This window comes from Lithobates pipiens, unplaced genomic scaffold, assembly GCF_037356315.1.
Source record: "Lithobates pipiens isolate NorthernLeopardFrog02 unplaced genomic scaffold, aLitPip1_a1.2 Scaffold_18, whole genome shotgun sequence".
Classification (NCBI taxonomy): Eukaryota; Metazoa; Chordata; class Amphibia; order Anura; family Ranidae; genus Lithobates; species Lithobates pipiens.
This window is the reverse complement of record NW_027507758.1, coordinates 585,392,298-585,412,070: the sequence shown is the minus strand read 5'-3', so window position 1 is coordinate 585,412,070 and position 19,773 is coordinate 585,392,298.

Sequence of the window (19,773 nt, the reverse complement as noted above, 5' to 3'; positions counted from 1 at the left end):
TCCTGTGCACTTCTCCTCTCTCCTCCCTGCTGGAGGAGTATCGGGATTTTAGCAATGTCTTTCACAAAGGTCAAGCCGGTAGTTTGCCTCCACACCGGTCGTATGATTGCGCAATTGACCTTCAATTGACCTTCAACCTAGTGCCATACTCCCTTGTGGCCGGGTTTACCCTTTCTTGGAGGATAAGACCATGGAGGAGTATGTTGCAGATGCACTTTCTCGAGGTTTCAGCCACAAGTCCTCGTCTCCTGCTGTTGCTGGTTTCTTCTTTGTGAAGAGGAAGAGTGGTGAACTGAGACCTTGTTTATGATTATAGGGGTCTCAATCGTTTCACGATTAAGAATGCCTATCTGATTCTATTGATTATGGAGTTATTAGACCACCTCAAGGGTGCAATGGTTTTCACAAAGCTTGATTTGAGAGGGGCATACAATCTTGTGAGGAATAAGGAGGGCGATGAGTGGAAAACTTTAATACAAGAACAGGCCATTATGAGTACCTCGTATTGCCTTTTGGCCTTTGTAACAACCCGGCAGTTTTCCATGAATTTATTAACAATGTCCTCCGATATTTGTTGCAGTTATGTGTGGTGGTTTATCTCAAAGATATCCTCATATTTTCCAAGTCCCTGGAGAGCCACCACACAGATGTCTGTTGTGTGCTTCAGAAACTAAGAGAGAACAATCTGTATTGTAAATTGGAGAAGTGCGAATTCCATCGTGAACAGGTTCAATTCCTGGGTTATGTCATTTCCAATGCTGGTTTTTTGATGGGCCCAGAGAAATTTTCAGCAGTCCTACAGTGGCCCCGACCCATCCTCTGCAGTTTTTTTGGCTTTGCCAACTATTATCAGAAGTTTATTTGTAACATCTCGTCTCTGGTCAAGACCCTGACTGATATGACCAAAAAACACGGTAACTCACAGTGTTGGTTTCCGGAGTCCATTAAGGCCTTTGAGAGTCTCAAGGCTGCCTTTGTTTCTGCTCCTGTGTTGGCACATCCTGATCCTACGTTACCTTTTTGGAAGCAGTATCGCAAGATTCCCCTAGCCCCGCCAGGAGACCAGGGACTTGCTCCACAACATGCAACAAAGTGGGGTAATTCAGGAGAGTCCCAGTCGCTGGGCTGCTCCCATGGTTTTGGTGAGGAAAAAAGATGTAAGCCTGCAATTCTGTGTGGACTATCACAATTTGAATGTCTGTATTCACTGTGTGGAAGAATCACTAACGGCTTTGGGGCAGGCCAAGTATTTCTCAGCACCTCATCATGGCGAACGGCTACTGACAAGTTCCGGTGACAGATCAAGATCTTGAAAAGACTGCCTTTATCTCGGCCCTGGAACTGTTTGAGTTTAATCACATGCCCTTTGGGCTGGGCAATGCCCCCAACACTTTTCAACACCTAATGGTAAGATGCTTGGGAGACCATAATTTTAAGACTGTGCTAATCTATCTGGACAATATCATTTTCTCCTAAAACTTTTTTAGACCATGTCCAACACAATTAGTTGTTGGTGAAAAATACCAAGAATGAGAAAGGCAGTAAACTGGAACCTAAGTGGGAGCGTACCACTATGGGTGGAGAAGCAGCCCTTCCCTCTAACCCCGGTGTATGATGTAGTCTCGGAAGGTCTTAATCCCATCAAGAGACTTCTCCGCCGTAACTTGCTGATCCCTTGTGTGCTGAGTGGTGACAGTTCAACCAGACTAGCTGAAGACAGAGAATTGTTTACCCAATGGATATTCCACCAGTACAGGAGGTGCCCCCCAAAAAGAGAAGTTACACTTTAAGGAACCCCGCCCATCATATTATGCATATCATTTTTTTGGGGAGGTAGGGGAGCGGGTGCCTAGCTTTGACAGGTACCTGCTCTCACTTCCACTCGGATCGCATTGGTGATCTGAGCTGAAGTTCTCTTCCCACTCCTCTATACAGTTTTCTGGGACAGTTCACTGGTCCCAGAGGACTGCGGGACCAATCACAAAGCGCAGCACATCTGTGAAGCAGAAAGCAGCATAGCCGGCTCCCCACAGTTAGGCTACTGAAGAACTAGGCTGGGTGAGGATGGCACGTGATCCCTAGACAGGTACGTTTCCTGTTATTACAGGATTTGCAGCTGCTGACTTTTATATATATATATATATATATATATATATATATATATATTTTTTTTTTTCAGCATGAAAAATGCCTAAATATTTTTTTCAGTAAGTTTATTTTTTAACAAATAATAATAATAAGTAGTAATAATAATATGCCATGTCTATAGAGTATATAGTATGAGAACTAATAAAATTATTATGATCTTGTGCATGCATCTCTGCTACAGAAAATCACCTAATTTATAGTAGCAGTTGGCTGTCCTGGTTTGTATTTTATATTTTTGGGCTTCTTGTGAACCATTGCTCCTGTTGATTTCACTCTCTCCAATTTATGGTGCTGGGTAAACAACTTGGAGACGGTTCATCTCTTCCTGTACACTTTGTACTATAGGTCATGAATAGGTAATATCTCTTTGCTGTATACTTTGGCAACCTGCACACAAACCTGCGTAGATAACTGAAAACAACAATAGAAAAGGAAATCTCAATAGACAGTTCATGGATAGGACGGAGAGGTGTGCATGAGTACTAGCACTGGGCTCCGCTATGAACTGCTATCTCAAGGATGAGTCTCATATCATTTAAAGAGGACCTTTATAAGTCTGCAATAATAAATTCCTGACATGTTACACAGAAACAATATCATAAATCAAAAAGGCTCCACGTTTTATCATTAAAGCAGAACACCAGCCAAAAATGACATAAAAAAGTGAACTCTCTTAAGACGTCATATAAAAGCAGTAAGTCAATCATATGAATAGGAAATTGGATTTCTGGGGGTGATTTTTATGTGAACAAAGGTTAATTCCCCCTGGAGGTAGACCAACAGTGCTCCAAAGCTCATGGTGTCTTCCTGGCACTCAAAACAGCATGAGAGTATAAGGTGAAGTACTTTGTTGATAAAAGGTACAGTGTGTAAGCTACAGCAGCTATTGCAACTTGCACACTCTACCCTTTATAAGTACTTTTATCAAGAGGACTAGTTGCTGGGTCTTCATCGTATATTCTCATGGTGTTTTGTATATGCACAGTAAGGATGAGCCAACTTCAGGCTTTTGGACAAACGCCCAAACTTTTGCCCATTCAGTTACACATCATATATATATATATATATATATATATATATATATATATATATATATATATATATATATATATATATATATATATATATATAAGCGGTATTTCTACTATGACATTCTATATATGACAGCTTCCCACTTCCCACTGTCTATGGTTTCTAAGGAAGTAGGAACATCCACTGGTATCTACTGCTTCCCTAGCAACCATCTATGTCACTTGCACATTGACTTACATATCAGGGAATCTCTGGCGACATAAGCACGTGGGCAGGGATAGCGGCAGTGGCAGACGCCCCATTATGGGTGCAGGGGTGCCGCCCCCCCAATCAATGCGCCCGACACCCAATCTACATGCAGGTCACCAAGTGCATGGATTTCAATGTTTTTTTTTTTTAAGCACATGATCAGAGCCTGAGGCTCTAATTGGCTTAAAAAAAGGGTGGGCTTCGCTAATGTCTTCCTGCTGTTCCTCCTGGCTAGGGATGAGCTTCGTGTTCGAGTCGAACGTACGTTCGACTCGAACATCGGCTGTTCGGCCGTTCGGCGAATTCCGAACGTTTGGGCCCTTCGCGTCAAAATTCGAGTGGCGCGCGCGGACCACAATGCACTGCGGTGGCGCAGTGCATTGCTGGCTCATGATTGGCCAAGCATGCACTGTGACCCCGCATGCTTGGCCAATCGTAGCGCCAGCAGCGAGGAGAGCCATGATTGGCCACAGGCATCCTGCCTGTGGCCAATCATAGCTCAGGCTGTGTAGTGCACGCCCCACACTATATAAGGCCGCCTTTGAGGCGGCCTCGTGTAGTGTGTTAGCATCTGAAGCAGTGGGTGTTCTGTGTACCTTCAACACAGTACACACCGATCGTTTTTGGCTGATTTCCTATCTTGCTGCTGTGTTGTGGTTGTTGTCTGTGCCCTGACCGCAGTATACACCACTATATTCACCTCACCTATATAGCTAGTGATCTAGCTTTAACCACTTAACAACTGCCCATTGCCGATTAACGGCTTCAGGGCGGTTGTTTAACTCTGAGAGGCCGTTAATTAACGGCCTCCCAGAATTCTGCTCTCGCGCGCCCCCTGGGGTGCGCACTCGAGAGCATCCGTGAGCGTCCTGTGGACCCGGCGCATCACGGATCACGGTAAACGGCCGCTCGTCGCGGCCGTTTACAACGTGATCGCTCCGTCAAATGACGGAGTGATCACTTGTAAACAAACCGGCGTCATGTTATGACGCCGGTTCCTCCCTCCCCTCTCTGTACCGATCGGTACAGCGGAGGGGAAAGAGATCGGTGTCAGCAGCAATGTGGGCTGCATCTGCAGTGCCCACATCGCTGCTCACCGAATTTAACCCCTCAATTCCCTGCCAATACTCTGCAATACCAGTGCATACTCTGCAGTACCCTGCCATTACTCTGCAGTACCCCGCCATTACTCTGCAGTACCCCGCCATTACTCTGCAGTACCCCGCCATTACTCTGCAGTGCAGTACCCTGCCATTACTCTGCAGTACCCTGCCATTACTCTGCAGTACCCCCCATTACTCTGCAGTACCCTGCCATTACTCTGCAGTACCCCCCATTACTCTGCAGTACCCCCCAATACTCTGCAGTACCCCCCAATACTCTGCAGTACCCGCCATTACTCTGCAGTACCCGCCATTACTCTGCAGTACCCCGCCATTACTCTGCAGTGCAGTACCCTGCCATTACTCTGTAGTACCCTGCCATTACTCTGCAGTACCCCCCATTACTCTGCAGTAACCCCCATTACTCTGCAGTACCCTGCCATTACTCTGGAGTACCCCCCAATACTCTACAGTACCCTGCTATTACTCTGTAGTACCCCGCCAATACCCCGCCAATACTCTGCAATACCCTGCCATAAATTGCCATACCCAGCCATACTCGGAGATACCCAGCCATACTCGGTGATACCCTGAAATACCCAGCCATAGACGCCCCCCACCCCTCACCGCCCTCCGGTGCTTCTACCAACTCGCCAGTACGATCAAAGCCAGAATCTTTTTTTTATTTTTTATTTCAGGCTTCCCAGCCTAGAGGTGTGATGTGGGGTCATATTGACCCCCAGATTTCACTGTAAAGAGGACCTGTCACCCCATATATCTATTACAAGGGATGTTTACATTCCTTGTAATAGGAATAAAAGTGATCAAAAATATATTTTTGGGGAAAAAAATGTCAAACTAAAATAAATAAAGTAAAATGAACAATAAAAAAAATTTTTTTTTTTTAAAGCGCCCATGTCCCCATGTGCTCGCATGCAGAAGCGAACGCATGCGTAAGCCCCGCCCACATATGAAAACGGTGTTCAAACCACACATGTGAGGTATCGCCGAGAACGTTAGAGCGAGAGCAATAATTCTAGTCCTAGACCTCCTCTGCAACTCAAAACATGTAACCAGTAAAAAAAAATTTAAAGTGTCGCCTATGGGGATTTTTTAAGTAGCGACGTTTGGCGCCATTCCACGGGCATGTGCAATTTTGAAGAGTGACATGTTTGATATCTATTTACTCAGCATAACTTCATCTTTCACTTTATGCAAACATTGGGCTAACTTTACTGTTTTTTTTTGTTTGTTTTTTAAGCACAAAACTGTTTTTTCCCCCAAAAAAACGCGTTTGAAAAATTGCTGTGTAAATACCGTGTGAGATAAAAATTTGCAACGACCACCATTGTATTCTCCAGGGTCTTTGCTAGAAAAAAAATATATATAATGTTTTGGGGTTCTCTGTAATTTTCTAGCAAATAAATGATGATTTTTACATGTAGGAGAGAAATGTCAGAATTGGCCTGGGTGCTCCAGAACGCCTGATGGCGCTCCCTGCATGTTGGGCCTCTGTATGTGGCCACGCTGTGTAAAAGTCTCACACATGTGGTATCGCCGTACTCGGGAGTAATAGCAGAATGTGTTTTGGGGTGTAATTTGTGGTATGCATATGCTGTGTGTGTGAAATAACCTGATAATATGACAATTTTGTGGAAAAAAAAAAAAAAAAAAAAGGAAATAGGCCGTCAGTACTTCAGGTGTGATCAATTTTCAGATATTGGCACCATAGCTTGTGGACTCTATAACTTTCACAAAGACCAAATAATATCCACCAATTTGTACTTATTTTTACCAAAGATATGTAGTAGTATGAATTTTGGCCAAAATTAATGAAGAAAAAATTACTAATCTGCTAAATTTTATAACAGAAACTAAGAAAAATTCATTTTTTCGCAGAATTTTCGGTCTTTTTTCTTTTATAGCACAAAAAATAAAAAACTGAGAGGTGATTAAATACCACCAAAAGAAAGCTCTATTTGTGTGAAAAAAAGGACAAACATTTCCTATAGGTCCAGTGTTGCATGACTGAGTAATTGTCATTCAAAATGTGAGGGCACCGAAAGCTGAAAATTGGTCTGGTTATTAAGGGTGTTTAAGTGCCCAGTGGTCAAGTGGTTAATAATAGAGCTTGCAGTCAGTAGTGTTAGGAGCTAGTGCGTGCTGTCTGCGTGCTCTGTACCCAGTACATACCGCTATAATATAGGGCAGGCCCCTACTTTCAAACATCCAACTTACAAACATCTCCTACTTGCAAACGCAAGGAGACAGCAGCAAGTGAGATGAAAAAAGATGGACGACAAAACAAATTATACAGGGGTGATAACCCTTCCCTATGTTTTCCAAAAAGCTTAAAAATAGTTTTTTTGACTGGAGCTACACTTTAAAAATGTACCGGTTGAAAATTACAAACAGATTCAACTTAACACAACAAACCTACACAGTCCCTGTCTTGTTTGCACCGCCTGTATACTGCTGTTCTGAGTATATAGGGCCTGGGGGCCACACGCATTTCCTTTTTTTAATATGGGTACGGGGTTCCCCTTAATATGCGTACAAGACCTAAATAGGCTGGTAATGGGCAGGGAGGGCTACCCATGCCATTTTTCTCAATGATTTTCAACCATATTGCAGGAACCAGATATAACATTAAAACCGCAAGCAGTTTTAAATGGTGTTATTTCCGTTTAATGTCATTTGGTGCAGGGACTGTTCTAAACACGGGAAACACGTGGCACTTCACAGGCATACTACAGACACACCCCAGGCACCATATTTAAAGGAATATTTCACCTTTTTTTTTCACTTTAATCGTCATTAAAATCAGTGCTCCCGCCAAAACGGCAGTTTTTAAAACTTTTTTTTGCAGTGACCCATGTCCCCTGAGGCAGGAGGCAGGTCCCCAAACCCTTTTTAGGACACTATCTTGCATATTAGCCATTAAAATTAGCACTTTCCATTACGAACGTTCGAGTCCCATAGACTTCAATGGGGTTCGAACGTTCGTAACGAACGCGGGGGTCGTTCGCAAGTTCTGGTGCGAACCGAACCGGGGGGTGTTCGGCTCATCCCTACTCCTGGCCAATCCGGAAGTGGGTCCTGAGACCCGATTGGCCAAGGAGTCTTAGGACTCGGGGGGGTGCAGGGTGGTAGTGCGCGTGAGGGGGCCAGGTTTGTTCGCCCCCACTAAAATATTGAGCACCAGCCGCCAATGGATAGTCGTGATACTGGCACTGGCCATATTTGTGCAATGACATTGCACAAATATGGCCCCATGCTGACCTGGTACATTTCATGAGGTGCATGCTCAGAGTAAGGATCTTCTATGGATTGGTATGTTTTTTTTAGAGGAACATCACATATCTTTTTTTTTTTTTGCATTGAGATCCCCTTTAAAACTTACACCAGACCCTAATGCCGTGTATACACGACCGGTTTTTCAGAATAAACTCTGACTGTTTTTCCGATGGAGTTCCAACGGAGTTCCGCTGAAATGGACTTGCCTACACATGATCACACCAAAGTCCGATCGCTTAGAACGCGGTGACGTACAACACATTAGACTGGACTAGAAAAAGGAAGCTCAGTAGCCAGTAGCCAATAGCTGCCCTTGCGTCGTTTTCCCGATAGGAATTGATTCCGTCGGAAAGATTTAAAACATGTTCTATTTCTAGATCTGTCAGAATTTTCATAAAAAAAAGTCCGCTTAAGCCAACACATGATCGGAATATCCGATGAAATGGTTCCGTCTGACTTTTTCTGTGAAAGTCCGACCGTGTGTACACGGCATTAGAGGTTGGTATGGATTTTCTGCATTTTTCACCCTATGGTGTTTTTTTTCCATAAACTACACCCTTAAAATCCAAACCAGGTCTCTATGCATTTTTTTTTATTATTATTGCCGTAGACTGTGCTACAGCTAAAGTGACCTTTACAAACAATAAAAAATAATAAAAAAAATGAGACAGTTTAAATGGCTAATAGTTGACATTTTGTTGCCAGCACACAGACCCTTCCAAAGGTCCCCCAAAATACATAGCAAACCCTTGGGGGTCTGTGTGCTGTTTTTTTTTTAAACAAAGAAGCTGTTGATGACATATTGTTTGCTGGCAATTTTAACCAACTTATTTATTTTGTAAATGTTAGTGGTGTTGCAGGACTTTCTGTACGTCACACTTTCACAGGCAGGATGAGGGCACCACCGGACATGTTGATTAAATGAATTGGACTCTTTCTCTGTCTTATGTGATCCTCTTCGTCATTTCAAAGATCAGATACAGGTTATGCAAAGTAAAAACAACCAAGCTCAGTAACTCTGTGCCCTTTGACATTTGCCTGTTCTTTATTATTTTTATTTCATCTAGCTTTTCCATAAGAATTTGTTTTCTCTTTGGCCTGAAACAATGCCCCATTGTTCGCTGTGTAAGCTAGAGCCAGGAGCCAAGTTCTTGGTGAACATCACTTGATCCTTTATCACTTTCTGGTTGTAGAGACTGGTAAGGACTTGAAGGACAGCGGTGTATGGTAGCCATACAAAAAGCATCTTGTTATTGATCTAGGTAGGAGAAATTGAAAACTAGTGCATTATCATCAATTAAAATTGTGAATGAAGTAATACACACATCATGGTTTTCTTTAGGTTCACTAAAAATTTTAATTGAAAACAGGATCTATCAGTTGGGAAGGATTTGCTGAAATACTGCATTTCATTTTGTATGCTTTCTTTATTGAAGGCAACATCCTTAGCATCATAATAATTCTTCTACCACAAAGTCACATTCCTGACACCCTGATAATAAACTGCTTTGCCTATGTACAGTCTAAAATGGTAATATTAACCCCTTGGAGCCAGCACCGTTTTGGAATGCCGGGACGTGGGGCAGGGCTTAAGGTCATGTGACCACCCTGATTGGCTATCATGGCGGTCACATGATCGGAAAGCTCCTGATCACAAGCAGCGATCGGGAGCTTTCTGTTAGCCATTAGTAACTCTGCTGGGAGCACGAACCAATGCATGCAAATATGTGGCTGCTCTGTGCCAATTCCCTACCCCATCTAAGTTATCAACTGCTAATAAAACCAAAAAAATAAGCCAAGGACTGTTTTCTGCATTGGAGAGTGTGAGGGAAATGCTATGTGACTGGTTGTGCTGCATTGGGGACTCGGGACACCTGCGACTCCTACGGGGGTACTGCTAAAATAGGTCTCCTCTTTGGTTAAACCTCTAGGCCTTAGGAGAACTTCCCAAACCAGTTGTCACGTACCTGGTGGAAGGAGCCCGGAGTGCAGGGAGCGGCCTCTCGTAAGCCTCTGGCTCGAGATTCCCTGGGAGTGGGAACAGGGACTCTAGAGTTCAGAGGGCACAAGTGCCAAACAGGTGGTAGTAGGATTGGCCCTGGAACTGGCGTCAGACAGAGGCGGGTACTGGTAGGTGGTTCTGGAACAGCTGGTGAGCAGTCAGCGGCTGGCAGTGGGTACAGGTGTTCACGCAGGAACGGCTGATAGGTAGGCAGCAGACAGCAGCGGTCACAGATGGCGGACTGGAGCGGCTGGCAGGCAGGCAGCAGACAGCAGCGGTCACAGATGGCAGACTGGAGCGGCTGGCAGGCAGGCAGCAGACAGCAGCGGTCACAGATGGCAGACTGGAACAGCTGGCAGAACAAGCAGGGTCAAACACGGGCCGGGTCGTCAACAGGCAGGCAGCAACGGTACAAAGGAGAAGGCAGGAGCGTGGTCAGACAGTCCGAGGGTCAAGGCTGGCAGCAAGCAGGAGTAGTCAGGAACAGGCCGGGTAGAACAGAGCAGGAACAATCAGGTAAGCAGAGGTAAGTCACGGGAACGCTGTAGACTGGACAGCACCGGGGCACTAGAATGGATTCCTTAAGAAGCCCTCTGGGCGCCAAGAACGGTCGCACGGCGTGCCCGCGCGCGCCCCACGTGAAACCGTGCAGCCGTTCGTGACCCCGCGCACCCGCGTGCGCTCGTTAGCAACCTTGCGCACCCGCGTGCGCACGTTCGTACCTGCTCGCACCCACGTGCGTCCGTTCGCGCCAACGCGCGCCCAGGGAAACCTATTAACGCTCAACGAAGGGATTCTGCGGATAGGTCTTCCCTGAGCCACTGGATTCCGGAGACGACCGTGACACCAGTTATGTATTGTATAAATATAATAATATTTCTCATTGTCACCAGCAAACCAGGGTCCTGTGAGGCTCCGAAATGTTGCTTCAGTTATGATGTGATCACTGAATAAAGCTTTGGACCCATTCTGGATATTTGTGGTGTACTGGTGAGATGCTTTCACTTTGAATGTCTTCGGTTCCCATCCAGTGGTTGCTGCAGCACCAATTTACATTCACAGCCATTTTGCAGGAACATGTGCATTGGGAATAGTGTGTTTGAATTTACTGGCCAACAGGGTGTCCCCTAAAGCCTTGCTCAAAACAAACAGTCAGCACTTGTAGCTTTTTAGTGTTCTCTCAGCACTCACCCTTTTCACCCAGCAGCAGCTCTCACAGCAGAATGAGAGAGCACAGAGTATCAGTCAACTAACATATTCAAGGACTTATGAACAACTGAGACTAATAATGAGGTTTGGTTACCTGGTAAGATGTGGGCCGAAGAATGAAAGCTTGAATCCACTCAAGCCTCTACATAATCTCTGGGCTCTAGGATCCAAAAATTAACTTATTACAATTCAGAGAAAACAAAAGAACTGTATTTGTCACATCCGCCATTAACTCTGGAGGCTCTCACCACAAGTATGTGAGAAACCTAGGTTACACATACACACATTATCCACAAACCTACCAGCCAATGCCTAACACTATTGAAAGGAATCACCATATCTGCACTTTTATACACTTTTAAACCATGCTGGAGGACTCATTAAAATGGAAACAGTGGGCAGACTGAACATTTATTTCCTAATTGTTTCTGAAGGGATTGTAGTATGTAAGTGGTATATTAGCACATTTTTGTTTTGTAATTTAACCTTTTGTGTAGTGCTGAATAAAATCAAGAAAAGGTAGCTTCATTTTGTAGTATTTTAATTATGATTTGCCTAGACTAGAAACAAAGCAGCAAATGTGTGTAGCAAATCAAAAGAACAAGCCCTCAAATATGATTGTAAATTCTTATACTTAAAAACTTACGTAGCACCATCTAGATAGGTAGGTACTAAAGGTAGAGTTTTTTTGTAGGACAGGTACATTTAGGCAGGCCTGACTGGCAGCCAGGCCTGTTTGTTTTGATCTGACTAGGGCTGGGAGTGGCTCAGGGTAGCAGCTGGTGACCCACAGGCAGCATTATTGAGACCTCCCTCTTCTTTCAAGAGCTGGCTAGAAAGTTCTGGAAAGAGAGGAGGAACGGAGAGGTGGAGCTGTCTGGGGTGTTTTAGGAAGCCCTGACCAATCCTTAACCTGGATTGGCAGGAGGCAGGCCTCCTTAACTACCCAGGGTCGGCCCAGCTGGGCAGGCGTTGTCAGGTGGAAGAGCTGGAGTGAGAGAGTGTGGAGGCTGTCGGGGCCTTTGAGGGGGGGTGACCTTGGTCCTGGCCTTAAGTGCATTCTGGACCATATTCAGGAACAGGTCCTGGACCAGAGGCAGAAGAGAGAGCAAATAGAGGACAGTGGGAGAGAGCACTACTAGAAAACTCCAGGGAGGACAACTGGTCGCAGCCAGGAGGGCTGGTGAGTGAGGCACAGTCAGCAGGACTTGGGAGGCATGCCTGAGAGGACTGGGAACTTGCAGTTTGAGATGGGTGCAGAACCAGAAGTGTGGACTGTGGTGGAAGGGGCAGGGGAAAGAGGCAGCTGCAGCCAGGAGGGCTGGCAGGGCCTCAGGAGGGCTAACTGGGATCAGTAGCCATAATTAGGGCAGCTAACACAAGGACTTTTCTGCTACATCATTGGGGCCCGCGGTCCCAGCCTGCAAAGGGTATTTGCTGAGGCCTGGCTGAGTCAGTGTTAGGTCTAACCAACAAATAGTGCTAGCTGTTCCTGGGAACTAAGGCATGTGCTGGAGGTGACTAGGAGTAACAGTCTGCAGCAAGTGATGTGCTTGTGAAGTGAGAAGTGATGAGCTTCAAGCAAGTGGTGTGCAGGAGGAAGCTGAAGGAGTATGTACAGGGAGTGTACCTAGTTGTCCCAAAACCAATCATTGTTCTATTGATCCATGGTGGACATCCCATCCCCATCCAAGTTATATCCCTCAATAAACAAAAAAACAAAGTTCACTGACTGATTTATGTTGTGGAGTGCCTGAGAGTGAAGGGAGTGCTGGGCAGGGTAACAGACAGATCAAAATTCTCAGCAGCCCCTATGGGGGTACCGCTACACTTGGCATTAGCTTGGTCACTTGCACACATATATAGTGACCTTGGTAGAACAAGAAAACAAATAAAAAAAAGCATCATCAGCATAAATCCTTAATCTTCAGTAGCTGCTATACAGCATTTTATAGTTGTTGGGATACACTCAGAATTGTGCTGCTAATAAGTGCGAGCAGTGGGGTTGGTACACAAAGGTGCCTCAGATATAAACGTTCATGCTTTGTTTCATAAAGATCTCAAGCTGTTCAGCTCAGCCCATTCACTTGCAGAAAGTAACAAAATATATTATTAAATTTAGAATTTAGTATAGTTTAAATAAAGGTTTGCTCTAGATGTAAAAAGTAACTATAATGGTTATGAGTTTTTTTCCTTTTTCTTTTTGTAGGTTTTTGAACCGTTTTTTTTTTCAAATATCTGTATGACCTGTTTGCCTTCAGACTATCTCTCTCTAACTAAAACTCCACTGGCTTCTCAATCTCAAAGTTGTTAAGCAGTGAGTGATTCAAGTGAAACACAGACCACTCTGTTTTAGAATACAAATATTTACTATATTGAATAATAAATGTAAATACATTTAATATAATATAACAAAAATATGGAAGAACAAGAATATATGAAGGTCACATAAAAATATTTTAACTATTTAACTGCCAAAGCCATTTCTTTTTTGTGCATGTTTAAATAAACAACCACAACATCCAGGGATATACAATGTAATACTGGTATATAATCACACACATAGGTTGGACTTGATGGACTTGTGTCTTTTTTAAACTTCACCTACTATGTAACTATGTTAAAATGCACATTTTAGGACTGAAGATTACCTAAAATCCCCAAAATATTATACATTTTCTGAAAGCAGACACCCTGGAGAATAACATTTTACGTCACATGATAATTGCTCTACTGTTTACCAAATCTATATTTTTCAGTAAAAAAAAGTAATCAAATTAATTTTAGTGCACATAGACAATACAACACACATTTTTTGGTAAAATATAATAGAGGAGGTTGCGTCAAGTATACCGATACCACACATGTCAAGACTCAAAATTGGGTGCTCCGGTGAAAAAACTATGGTGATTAAATCTGTCCAAAGAAGATGCTTTGTAAATATTTACAGGCCATGAATTTAGAATTAACAATAAGTAATGACCCTAGAATTATTTTTAGCACCCTGGTGTTTAGGCAGGGTTGCTCCTAAATTTACCTGCCAGGTATAGCTGCCTTGGCTAAATGTTGAGGATCAATTGATTTCACTCTAATGCCGCGTACACACGATCAAATGTCTGGCCCTGGAGGTTCTCATTAGACCGAAGGAGGCCAGACATGGACCTTGCTACATATTATTCTCACTCTGGTGTGCACAGCAATACCTAAAGTGTGGCGCAAACATTTTTTATCACCCCTCACACAGAATCAATGGACCATCCACAACAAAATACCACCCTCCGCAACAAAAGATTCACCCCAGCAACATTTGACCCCCCCCCCCCCGCAACAAAAAAAGATCTCCCAGTGGTCAGCATTAATAGACCCTCCAGTAGCCAGCAACAATAGACCTCTTCCTCAACAGCAGATCCCTACAAGCACCATAAGGCACCCCCACAACAACAATAGATACCCCACAAGCAATAATAGACCCTCACACAAATTTAGATCCCCACCAATGACCATAAATCCCCCAGAAGACAGCATCAATAGACCCTCCAGCACACCCCTTGCTATTACATACATTTTGGAGGTGCTGGAACTGGGTTCCCCCCACGTTCCCGCTGAAAAAAAGTCCTGCCTGTAGATAAAATTATTATCTCCTAAACCTGCACGGTTTAGGATATATTGACCCTGCATGCAGCCGCTGACAGCAGCACATTTTTGTCGGTTATCACCTAATTAAAAAAAGAAAATGCATTCTTATTGATGTTGAAAATGTATTCCTTTCTACTAATGTAATCATTATCTATGATATGTAGCCTTTTTGAGTGTGTTCTTGCTACTTTACTCCAATTGTTCCTGACCTATAACTCTTGGTCTTCTGCTCCCCTGGTGCCTGACTCTAACCTGTTGCTGGATTACCACTTTGTGGGTTGGCTTCCTTATGTTCTAAAATACCCAATTATCACCAACTGTATAGGCATTCCTGCATTACCTTGACCACCCCAACTAGATGACCTGCTCTCTCAGTTGTAGGGGTAGCTTCCAACTCTGGGTTTTCAATCTGCAAATTTTCAAACAACTAATTTGTTCAGGAGTGGACTTCCTTTTCTATGTGCCCCTGCCACTACTTCTAACTACATTAACCTAGCTTCCTACTTGTTCATCATGACTTACCTCTCCACCCTCCACACCAACCCCATGTAAAAAACCTGACAGGTTCTAAACCTTCCATTGTATATCAAATACTGCAAGAAACATTTTGAGGGTAAAGTAAAAATTTGAAAATTTAGAAATCCGAAAAATTCTAATTTTAGATTTTCCGAATATTCTGAATTTCCGAAATTTTAATTTCTGAATTTTTAATTTCTGAATTTTTGAATTCCGGAAATTTCAAATTTTGGAATTTCCAAATTTTCAAATTTCCGAATTTCAAATTTTCAGATTTCTGAATTTTCGAATTTCCGAATTTCAAATTTCCGAATTCCAAATTTCTGAATTTTCTGAATTTTGAAATTCAAAGATTCAGAAATGCAAAAATCCAAAAATTGGGAAATCTGAAAAAGGAAAGAAAATCAGTAAAATTAAAAATAATAACTAACTAATAATAACTAAATTATAGGTATTGGAATTTCCTTTCAAATTTGGCTGTTTGTGAGTGTAACGAATACAAATTTATCTGAAGTTACGAATTATCCGAAACAAATGAAATAGAACAAATTAATAATAAATAATATATGATGAAAAGGTTTTATTATTATTATTATTGTTATTTATCATTATTATAGTGTAATGTTCCATTCGTTTAGATGTGGCATTCATTATTTCAGATAATTTGTTCATATATGTTCACTAACAGCCAAATTTGAAAGGAAATGCCATAAACTATAATTTAATATTTATTATTAGTTATTAGTTATTTCAGATTTTCGGGTTTTTGAATTTTAAGATTTTCATTCATTTGAATGTTCAGATTTTCATTCTTATTTTTGGATTTTCAAATTTCCAAATTTTTGAAATTTTGAATTTTCTAATTTCCTCATTTAGAATTTTAGAATTTTTTAATTTCCGAACTTCTGAATTTCTGAATTTTCTAATTTACGAAATTTTTTAACCACTTCCCACCCGGCCAATGCATATATACGGCCGGGTGGGAGCCGTCTACTCCTGATAGGACGTTCAGGAACGTCCTTCAGGAGTAGCGGGATCGCGCGCGCGCGCGCCCCCGCAGCTGCGCAATCCCGATGTGCTCGTGTCACCCAGACACGGCACATCTCAGATCGGCAGGAGGGCTCTGTGATTGGCCCTCCTGATCACACGACGGCCGTGTCCAAATCACGGCCGTCATGTGATGTAAACAAACAGCCGGTTGCTAGGCAATCGGCTCTCCTCTCCTCACACGGAAGTCACCGCTGAGGAGAGGAGAGCAGAACGCTGCAGCCGGCTGATGATCAGTGAGTATGGGCTGCTTTTTACAGCTTTTTACTCACTGATCATCAGTGTAGTGTCAACACACAACACACCACACAGTACAAACACAGTCCCCACATATGTCCCCAAAACACACATGTCCTCAAAACATACATGTCCCCAAATAATAAAAACACATGTCCCTAATAATAAAAACATGTCCCCCACATATGTCCCACTAAAATCACATGTCCCAATGATTATCTGCACACATATGTACGTGATCACCTGCACACATATGTACATGATCATTTGCGTACATATGTCCGTGATCACACAAACCAATTATTATACACTTAACGGAATTTTTTTTACCAAAAACATGTAGCAGAATACATTTTGGCTTAAATTTATGACAAAATTTGATTTTATTGGATTTCTTTTCAAATAGAAAAAAGAAAATATTGTTTTTTTCCCAAATTTCCGCTTTTTTTGCGCTTATATCGCAAAAAAAAAAAAACGGAGTCGTGAATAAATAACACCAAAATAAAGCTCTATTTGTGCGAACAAAATGATAACAATTTCATTTGGGTACAGTGTAGCATGACCGCGCAATTGTCACTGAAAGCGCTAGAGCGCTGAAAGCTGAAAATTGGGCTGGGAAGGAAGGGGGTGAAAGTGCCCTGTATTGTAGTGGTTAATTTCCGAATTCCGAATTTACAAAATTTGAATTTCCGAATTTACATTTTCCGAATTTACAAAAATCTGAATTTCCGAATCTCCAAAAATTTTTGAAATTCTGAATTTTATTCAGAATTTTGGGGATTTCGGAAATGAGGAAATTCGAAATTCGGAATTTCAAAATTTCGGAAATTGAAAATTTCGGAAATTTGGAATTTTAGGAATTTGTCAAAATTCGTTAAAAAATGTATTTGGAACTAAATGAATTGCAGGTGTCTAGTTATAACAGACACACCAGTAGATGCCTATGCTCAGTACACATTACTGATTCCAGTAGCCACATCACATGACATCTTTAGGATTATAAAAGAAGGAAGTTATACTATTACCAGGATAAATCATAGCTTTGCTAACTTTTTCACACCTTACCTTTTTGGATTACTTTATTTACAACTAAAAAGAGGCTAGCTGAAGACATCTGGATTTCATGGATTACCCTTTCTCACCCTTTTTTATCATTTTCTTTGCTCATCTGCTCAATTTGCATTGAACTGCTAAAGGGAGCCATCCTATAGAATATAATATTGTTTATACTGTTTTCAATATTGTGCAGGATTGCTGGCCTTTGAGTTAAGGAGGCAGAAGGAAGAGATCTGACACATAAGATATAGTGCCAGGTGTCTACTCTTCTGTTAACCTGTTCACTTAGGTTCCTGTATTGAGTTAAAATTGAGTTCATTCTTAAGTCAGGGAACCTTACACCAATATACTGTGTTTACTAGATACATTTGCATAGCTCCGAACTGTCCCTGATTTTGAAGGACTGTCCCTGATTTAAAACAATGTCCCTCTGTCCCCCTTTCCCCATAATTTGTCCCTCATTTTGCTCCGATCCATATAATTGTATATAAAATACACTTTTTATATTTCAAAGAGTGATTCCCAGAGCTAAACCTTTCATACAATTTCTAAATTGCTGCATTTCCAAATTTTGAAAGCCAATATAAAGGAATAGTAGTGGTAAAAAAAAAAAGTCCTTGTGGATTTAACCACTTAAGCCCCGGACCATTTAGCTGGCCAAAGACCAGAGTGCTTTTTTTGCGATTCTGCACTGCGTCGCTTTAACTGACAATTGTGCGGTCGTGCAATGTGGCTCTCAAACAATATTGACGTCCTTTTCCCCCCACAAATAAAGCTTTCTTTTGGGGGTATTTGATCACCTCTGCGGTTTTTATTTTTTGCGCTATAAACAAAAAAATAGCGTCAATTTTGAAAAAAAGCATTTTCCTATAATAAATAGCCCCAAAAAATATAAAAAAAAACATTTTCTTTCCTCATCTTAGGCCGATACACATTCTTCTACATATTTTTGGTAAAACAAAATTGCAATAAGCGTTTATTGATTGGTTTGCGCAAAACTTATAGCATTTACAAAATAGGGGATAGTTTTATGACATTTTTATTGATCATTTTTTTAAAATTAGTAATGGTGGCGATCAGCGATTTTTATCGTGACTGCAACATTATGATGGACAGATCGGACACTTTTGGCGCAATTTTGGGACCATTCACATTTATACAGCGATCAGTGCAATTAAAAATGCATTGATTACTGTGTAAATGTGACTGGCAGTGAAGGGGTTAACTACTAGGTGGCTCTGTAAGGGTTAAGTGTGTCCTAGGGAGTGATTCTAACTGTGGGGGGGGGCTATGTGTGACACAACACTGATCACCGCTCTCGATTACAGGGAGCTGTGATCAGTGACAGTGTCACTAGGCCGACCAGGGAAATGCTTGTTTACATTAGCATCTCCCCGTTCTTCCTCTCCATAAGACAATCGTTGGTGACCCCCGAGGACATTGAGTCGCGCTCACGTAGCTCCTGGCGGGCATGCGCGCGTGCGCGCAACCCGCCACCTGCAGATCCTGTTTCTACATGTAAATTCATATGTAAATAGCGGAGGCATTACTAAGTAAATAGCTGCAGCCAGCGGCATTGATATGTAAATAAAGGTGGTATTCATATGTATATCATGCTCTCCTGCAGTACAGTAATCACTAGCAACCAATTAACAAGCAGAAATCATTTGCTGTAACCTCTAGCAACTAATCAGTGAGCCATAATGTGTGCTGTAACCTCTAGCAACCAGTCATTAAGCAGTAATGAAATGCTGCAACCGCTGGCAACCAATCGCAATTGCTGCCTGATCTGATAGAGTAAACTGATTTTAAATCTAGCTACTATTTATTGTATGTCTCAGAGCAGATGGAGAGTGAAATTGCATGGGGGGGGGCCCAAGAAATTTTTTTTCCAGGGTCCAATCAATATTAAAGAAGGCCCTGGTCGCGGGTTGTGCGCGACTCCCTGGAGTCGCAGCACAGTGAGGTTTATTTACAAAGTCTGTGTTTAGGCATCAAATTTGCAAAATAAAACAAAAGAAAATAAATCCTTGCCACATTGGGCGTCTAACTACAAACACAGGAACCTAACTAATTTAAGCCGCATACACACTATCAGTTTTTCTGCTGAGTTTTTCCTTCAGATTTACCAAAACCATATAATATGAGGTCAAACCTTAGGAGTTTCAATATGTATGCAATCAGGCAGGCCCTTCCACTACATGGTTTTGGTAAACCTGAAGGAAAAACTCAGCAGAAAAA